Genomic DNA, 6,679 nt, shown 5'->3' with positions numbered 1-6,679 from the left:
AATACGGAGTATGATTATCGTAAAACTAATAGAATAAATTTTAAGAAAAATTTAAGATTGTTACAACTATTACATCAAATTAGCAATAATCAGTTTTTTAGTTAACAGGGTTTCTAAAAAACAAGATTTGCAAAATCCGATAAAAAGACAAAAGTCAGGAAAAAAGAGGGGTATTCAAAAAAAAGTCAAGAAACAATGTAAAAATGTGCTCTTAGTAAGAAAGTTTATCATAACCAAAAACTGCATTTTGCTAATGTTATATCTAAAAGTTTTGCTTTTGCAATTTATTTATTTGAATTCTAGTTTAATTTTTGAAATAAATTTAAAAAATTTAATTTTTGGTTATGTTCTTTTGAATTTGTTTAAATTAAGAGACTTATTTAGAAAAGCAAAGATTTTTTTTCTGCTCCATCTGTGGCAACCGACCTGTGTTTAAATATACTCATAGTTTTGTTAATAAATTTTATAAGAAAAATTAACTGTTCAAAAACTTAAATTTGTTTGTAAAAAGCAGTCATCTAACAAAAGTAAAAAAGCTTATTGTTAAAGAGTTAAATTGATATTTTCTAAAAAACTAATAAAACAACCAAAATAATTTAAACTCTATTACTTTTAGTTTTGGTCCAGCTAAATAATTACTAAACATTTGTTCTACAATATACCATATTGTAACTTTTATCATAGTATGTCTTTCTTGAAAATACTAAACTACTTACTTTATTATAAAAAGTTTCATACTCAACCTTATTTTGTAACTCAATTGGTTATCACTATACCAGCTTTTTATCTGTTTTAATATTTTTATGAAATTTATTCCATTACAATTTTTCCCTTAAGTTCAATGAAAGAACATAATACGAAGAATCTTTTCATTTGTTTTATTCCGATTAGGCTAATAGCTTAGTTGTATCTATAATAGTCTTTGATATGTTTGTGCTTTTCTTTAACAAATCTTGTGTCAACTTCAAATTTTCTCAAACAATTTTTTCTTGGATCACCTACTGCTTTATACATTACAGTTCAGCTGAACATCGTTGTGAACTTAGACAATATAGTTAGACTGATAATCTAAAAAAAACAGGTTTATTTTATTCTAAATTTGGTACATCATTTATTGAGCTTAAGACATATATACTTCTGTTTATTTTTTTTTTATTAGCATAAAATCAAATGTCGACCATAATTTTTTATTGAACAAAATGACTAAAATCTTTTTTGTCTACTATAAATAGCTCTTTAAACTAATCAAATTTATCTGAAATTTCATTAATTAGTCTATATATGTCACTTTTAATTTTTAGGTAAAGAATATAACCTTAGTTTAACTATTTTGAAATTTTAGATTTTCGCTATTAAATTAGTAAGGTCAGGCTTTTGTTAAATTTAGTTGAAGTTTACTTTTTGTAGCTTAATAACTGGCTTTTAACTTTTTAAGCTTCATTACTGTTTTTGGATTTCAAAATTAAACAACATTTTTTGTACAGCAACAACTGTTCTGTCTTTTAAGTTCTGTCTTTTAAGAACATCTTTTATAGCTTTTTTGTTTATTGAAAATTAACTAAAGTGATTTATAAAAAATGTAAGTAACTGTTACAAAGTCTTCCTTTTAATGAAAACCACAGTTCTGTTTGTTAGCTTTTAACTAATAAGTAATTAAGACATTCTCATTCTAAAATACAATTAAGTTCTTTTAAAACAAAAGTTTGTAGAAAATACATAACTTTATTAAAAGCTTTGATTACTGAAATCATTAAATTAAATTAGTTTTTAATTTCTTACTTTGTGTTTTTAATAATTCAGTGTTTAATAAAAAAACTTTAAATACTTTTGAATTAATTATGAACTATACTGTTAGATAAGAAACTAGTCCACAAGGCTGATAGAATGATGCAGTACCTTAAATGTTTTTCTATTAATCTAATACTTAGGTAAAGTAAACATTTGGTGTGTAGCTCGATGATCGAAAGGTCTTTCCTTATCTAGGTCCTTTGACCAAAATATATTAGCGTTGATTTTTATTTTGTGCAAAAAACCGTTCTACCAAACAAAAAATAAAATCATTTAAGATTTAATTTTGTGCTAACGATTTTTTTCTAGTCAAACTAACTTTTAGTATGTTGTCTAAGTAGTTTTCTGAAATACAACCCTTTGATTTTGTTATCACCATATATTCATGGTACACAATCAAGTATAAATTAAATTTGTACTAAATGAATGAAAATTTTCATATTATGATTTACATCTGAAACTTTATACAAAAATTTGTAACAGCATAAAAAAGTAAAACAACACATATAGTTGTTAATAATTTTTAGGAATAAGCTTTACTCTACAAATAAGGTTTAAAATACTTTCATAATATTTGTTCAAGAGTAAAGCAAATTGATATTAGTATTTTATTTTGAATCAAGACTAAGATATTAGACGATTCTTTATTTTTCTTTACTTTTAACATTAATATTTAAATTTTAAAGCTTATATGATTCTCTGGAACTTTTTTTAACTTTCTCGGTATTGTGATAGTAAAAGTTTTAAAGTAACTAAGTTTTTTAAAATTTGACACTTAAAAAAGATATCGAGTAGTTACTAATACAAAAATTGCCACAATATGCCGTTGATAAAACACTGTGTTATACAACAAATTGGTAAAGTAGGTTGTTCATCAGATTGAAATATATTAACAAAATTTACATTTTCAATTGAACAGCTTTAAAAATATTAAATAGAGCTATTTCAAACAGTTTTCCCAGTACAAAAAGCTAAACTACCTTTGAAACTAAAAGCGCAGTTTTGAAACAACTTTCTAGTTCAAAACTATAAAACATTGTTGCATGAACTAAAAATGTGAGTTTATGCATTACAACTAATAGATAGCAAGTAACTTTAAGAAAACCCCAAACACCTTGAATTAATTCTTGTTTTCTCACTCACTAGTAATTGTGTACTTTGTAGTTATTAGTTTATCAGTGCATAGAATTTAAAATTGTTGATGAAAAAACTTACCAAAAAATATAAGTGGTTATATACTGTATTTTTTTGCTAAAAACGTATATAAATATTAACAGGTTGACCATATTAAGCTTTTTTTTGATCTTACATTTTTAGCCAACTATTTTTTTTTTTACAAAATAAACAATACTTATTCATCGCTTCTGACCTTTAATAGTATTTTAAGCAAATTAACATCTATTAAAAATTTAATTTTATTTCGTGAAAGTAGATATTTGAAATTTTTACTTAAATTAAACATTAGATTAATTTATAAAGAGTTAAAAATAGAGAGTATAGTATACAATATTTTGAAACGTTTTACAACTAAATACATATATATATATATATCTTTATAGTTTGTTTTTATTATTGCCTAGGATTTGAACCAAAGTACTGCACTAGTTGAGTTTGTTAAGGTAGCAGCCGTACTTATTTGTAAAATTTCTAAACTTTATAGGAATTAAAATATAGTACTAACAGCTAAAGTTAAACAGATTAAAACTTTGGTATAAAGATTACACTCAAAAAGTAAATCTAAAATCTTTTGAACGACAAAATACAAACGCTCAAAATATTTTTTCCTAGGACCTGGTGCACGAAGAACCTTTCGGATTTTAAGTCGCACACCACGGATACCATTTAACGTCTTTTCCAGGACACTTAACAGACACTTGTATTACTTTTATACAATTAAGACAATATTTTAACTGAGTTTATTGCTTTATAAATGTTTCTCGCTTACGCAATGGTCATAAGTATCAGTTGATGGACACTATATTATTTTAGCTTGGTATTTAGGGTAGTTAAATAATGAAGTAAGCTTAAGTGATTTTTAGTAAAGATAACATTATCATGTCTAGTTAAGCTATTTCGATACTAAAAACCGTGCACACATTTTCTCTGAACAACTGTTTAAAGAAAATTTACAGCTATTTGTATTAGTTTGTAAACTTTGATATAAAAATGTTTTAGCTTTCAACAAAACTAAGTTAACAATTACAGCTTTTCTCAGGTTTTAACTTAGTACAATTTTGTAGATATTTTTGATAGTAAAAAAGTTCTTATAAGCATCTTTGTTCACCGGCGTTCACTAAGAATATTTTGTTAAATAACAAGTGTATAAATAAAGATTAACCTGGGCAATAAGATTAGTTTTACAGAAACTAAAAAATCTTTTTTATCTAGCCGTAAAGTTACCAGCATTTTATTGTAAAGATTTGTCAGTTATTATTCACATTTCTCACTAAAAGAAAAGTTTTGTGTAAGCTAGACTAAACATTTTAAAACTTTGTAGAAGTTATCATCACAAAAATGTTTTTTAATAATATAAGTTTTAAGTCTCGTAGAAATACAACATTTATAAATATGAACAAATAGTTGTACAGAACAATTATCAAGAGAAAAAAAAACATGTAATTTAATTAAAAGTTTGCGAAATAATATTGTACATCTCCTGAATTTTTTTTACAGTACTTTCAAATACATTTTTTAGGTTCAAAGGCTAAGACTTTCTTCAAAAAAAAACTTTATTTTCTAATAATAAACAATACCTTTTAAAGAGTGTTATTAATTAAATAACTTATGGTTAAATAATTATAAAATTGAAAAAAAAAATGTTTTGAAAACTAAATGTTACTAGGGAATTAAATTTAATGTAGCTTTGCAAATTAAAAAAATATCAAAATTCTTTCATAGGTATGGTATAGTTCAACTTATTTGGTGTATTTAGTGAAAGATCAAGCTTAGAAAATAGTGTAGTAACTAAAACAAGTCTATAAAATTTTAAATTATTTTGTTAATAAATTAAATATGTACTTCCCTGTAGTCATGAAATTAACTAGAAAATTACACAGAAATAAAAAACTTTACAAATTAAATTGGTTTTAAGCGAATCTTAAACAAATTAGATTGTACTTACTGTCGTGAATATATAAAAACTTAAATTGAAATCAGAAGTTTGAGTTTCACTTGTAAAAATAAAATCACACTTTTTTTATTCTCTCGTCTAAGTAATACTTGTAACTTGACATAACTCACAAACTAAACTTCGCAATAACAAAGAATTACAGGAACTGTTTATACTACAACTATTTAATTAACCGTACAAAAAAATTATAGAACAATAATGTATTTAGAATCTAGAAAGTAAGCGGTTCAGTTTATGAGTTTCAGGTATTCTAATGTGAAATAAATCTGATTCCACTTTGATTTATAAAATGTTTCTGAGATAGCTTTTTTAACCGCAGCCGTAAGATTACATAAATAAACAAGTCTAAATATGCTTTGAGAGTTAATTTATTGTTGTTCGGTATGAACCGTTCGTACAGTAGCGTTTACTGTTGATTAGAAAAAAATAAACAGAACTAGGTTTTAGGCTAGTTTTTAAAGCAGGTCAATATTTTTCAAAACAAAAATTTTTATAAATTACTAAAACTTTGATAATAAAACAAATTATTATATAAAACTACTTAATAATTTAACACTGTTTGTTTAAAGTATAGTTTTGCGATAGCAATAGTAAACTAATATCAACATACTTTTAGATTTTATTTCTTACCCTGCACAAATAAATCAAACAGTGTTGTTGAAATAAATACAGTAATCTTCTTTCCAAGTACTGAAACCTAAAAGTGCGTACTCAATAGAAAGTGCGTACCTATAAATTTAGAACTTAACAGAAAGATAACTGTAATTATATTTTAATTATACCGTTTGATACTTTGCTAAATACCTAACAAACTGTCTTCAAAAAACAATATAAAAAAGCTAGGATTTCAAGATAACACATAAGTTTCAGATAGAACTTCAACATATTCTAAAGACATGACACATGTATGTATATTTGCATTTAAGGATTGACTATGCTTAATTTAGCTTAAACCTAGATATGTAAAAGTTCAATAATTTCTTTTGTACCTTAAGAAATTGTATGTTTAAATATTATTATTAAAATGCTAAAGTAAAAACTAAAATTTGACCAAAAAATTTTTTCTATGAAAAGTATAGTTAAGTTGAATATATAATCTCACTACTTTTTAAATAAACAAAATTTAATAAAAAGTTTAAAACTACTAATCATTAGTGGAACAAATATATGCGCTATTAATTAATCATGCATTTAGTTAAGTAAATAAGTATTTGCAAAACTTATAGTTACCATCTGTTTAACCAAACCTAGAATGCAAACTAAAAACATTAACTTCAAGTTGTACTTCATGTGTATTTATAAATTTTCTTTTTTCTTTTTCGAATTCAAAGAAAATACTAATTAAAAAAAAATTAACCTAGCTAAACAAAATTATATCAAATATTGACTTATTATATTTTTTTGATAAGTAGTAATTCAACTTTAAAAATAGTAATTTCTACTCTTTACATTAGACTGTTTGAAGTCTTTGCAATACAGTTTATTTTATTCTTAAGTTATGTTATATAAAAACACAGTTTTATCAAATTAGTATATTAAAAAAAACTACATCAAAAGTGCTCATCAGAAAAAAGCAAATTATAGACTTTCAATAAAGTACGGTTCAAATAAAACATAACACAAAGTTTATAGCAAAAAAGCAAAGCATAACCATACAAATGGTCAACAAAACTAGTAAAGTTCACTTTAAGCTGAACTAAAGTTAATATAAAAAACAATTTCGTAAATACTACTAATTTTTTTGATCAATTGAATTTACCA

Source organism: Thalia democratica, chromosome 4, assembly GCF_965202585.1.
Source record: "Thalia democratica chromosome 4, ktThaDemo2.hap1.1, whole genome shotgun sequence".
Lineage (NCBI taxonomy): Eukaryota > Metazoa > Chordata > Thaliacea > Salpida > Salpidae > Thalia > Thalia democratica.
The sequence above is the reverse complement of the archived record's forward strand: the minus strand, read 5'-3'. Positions refer to the sequence as shown.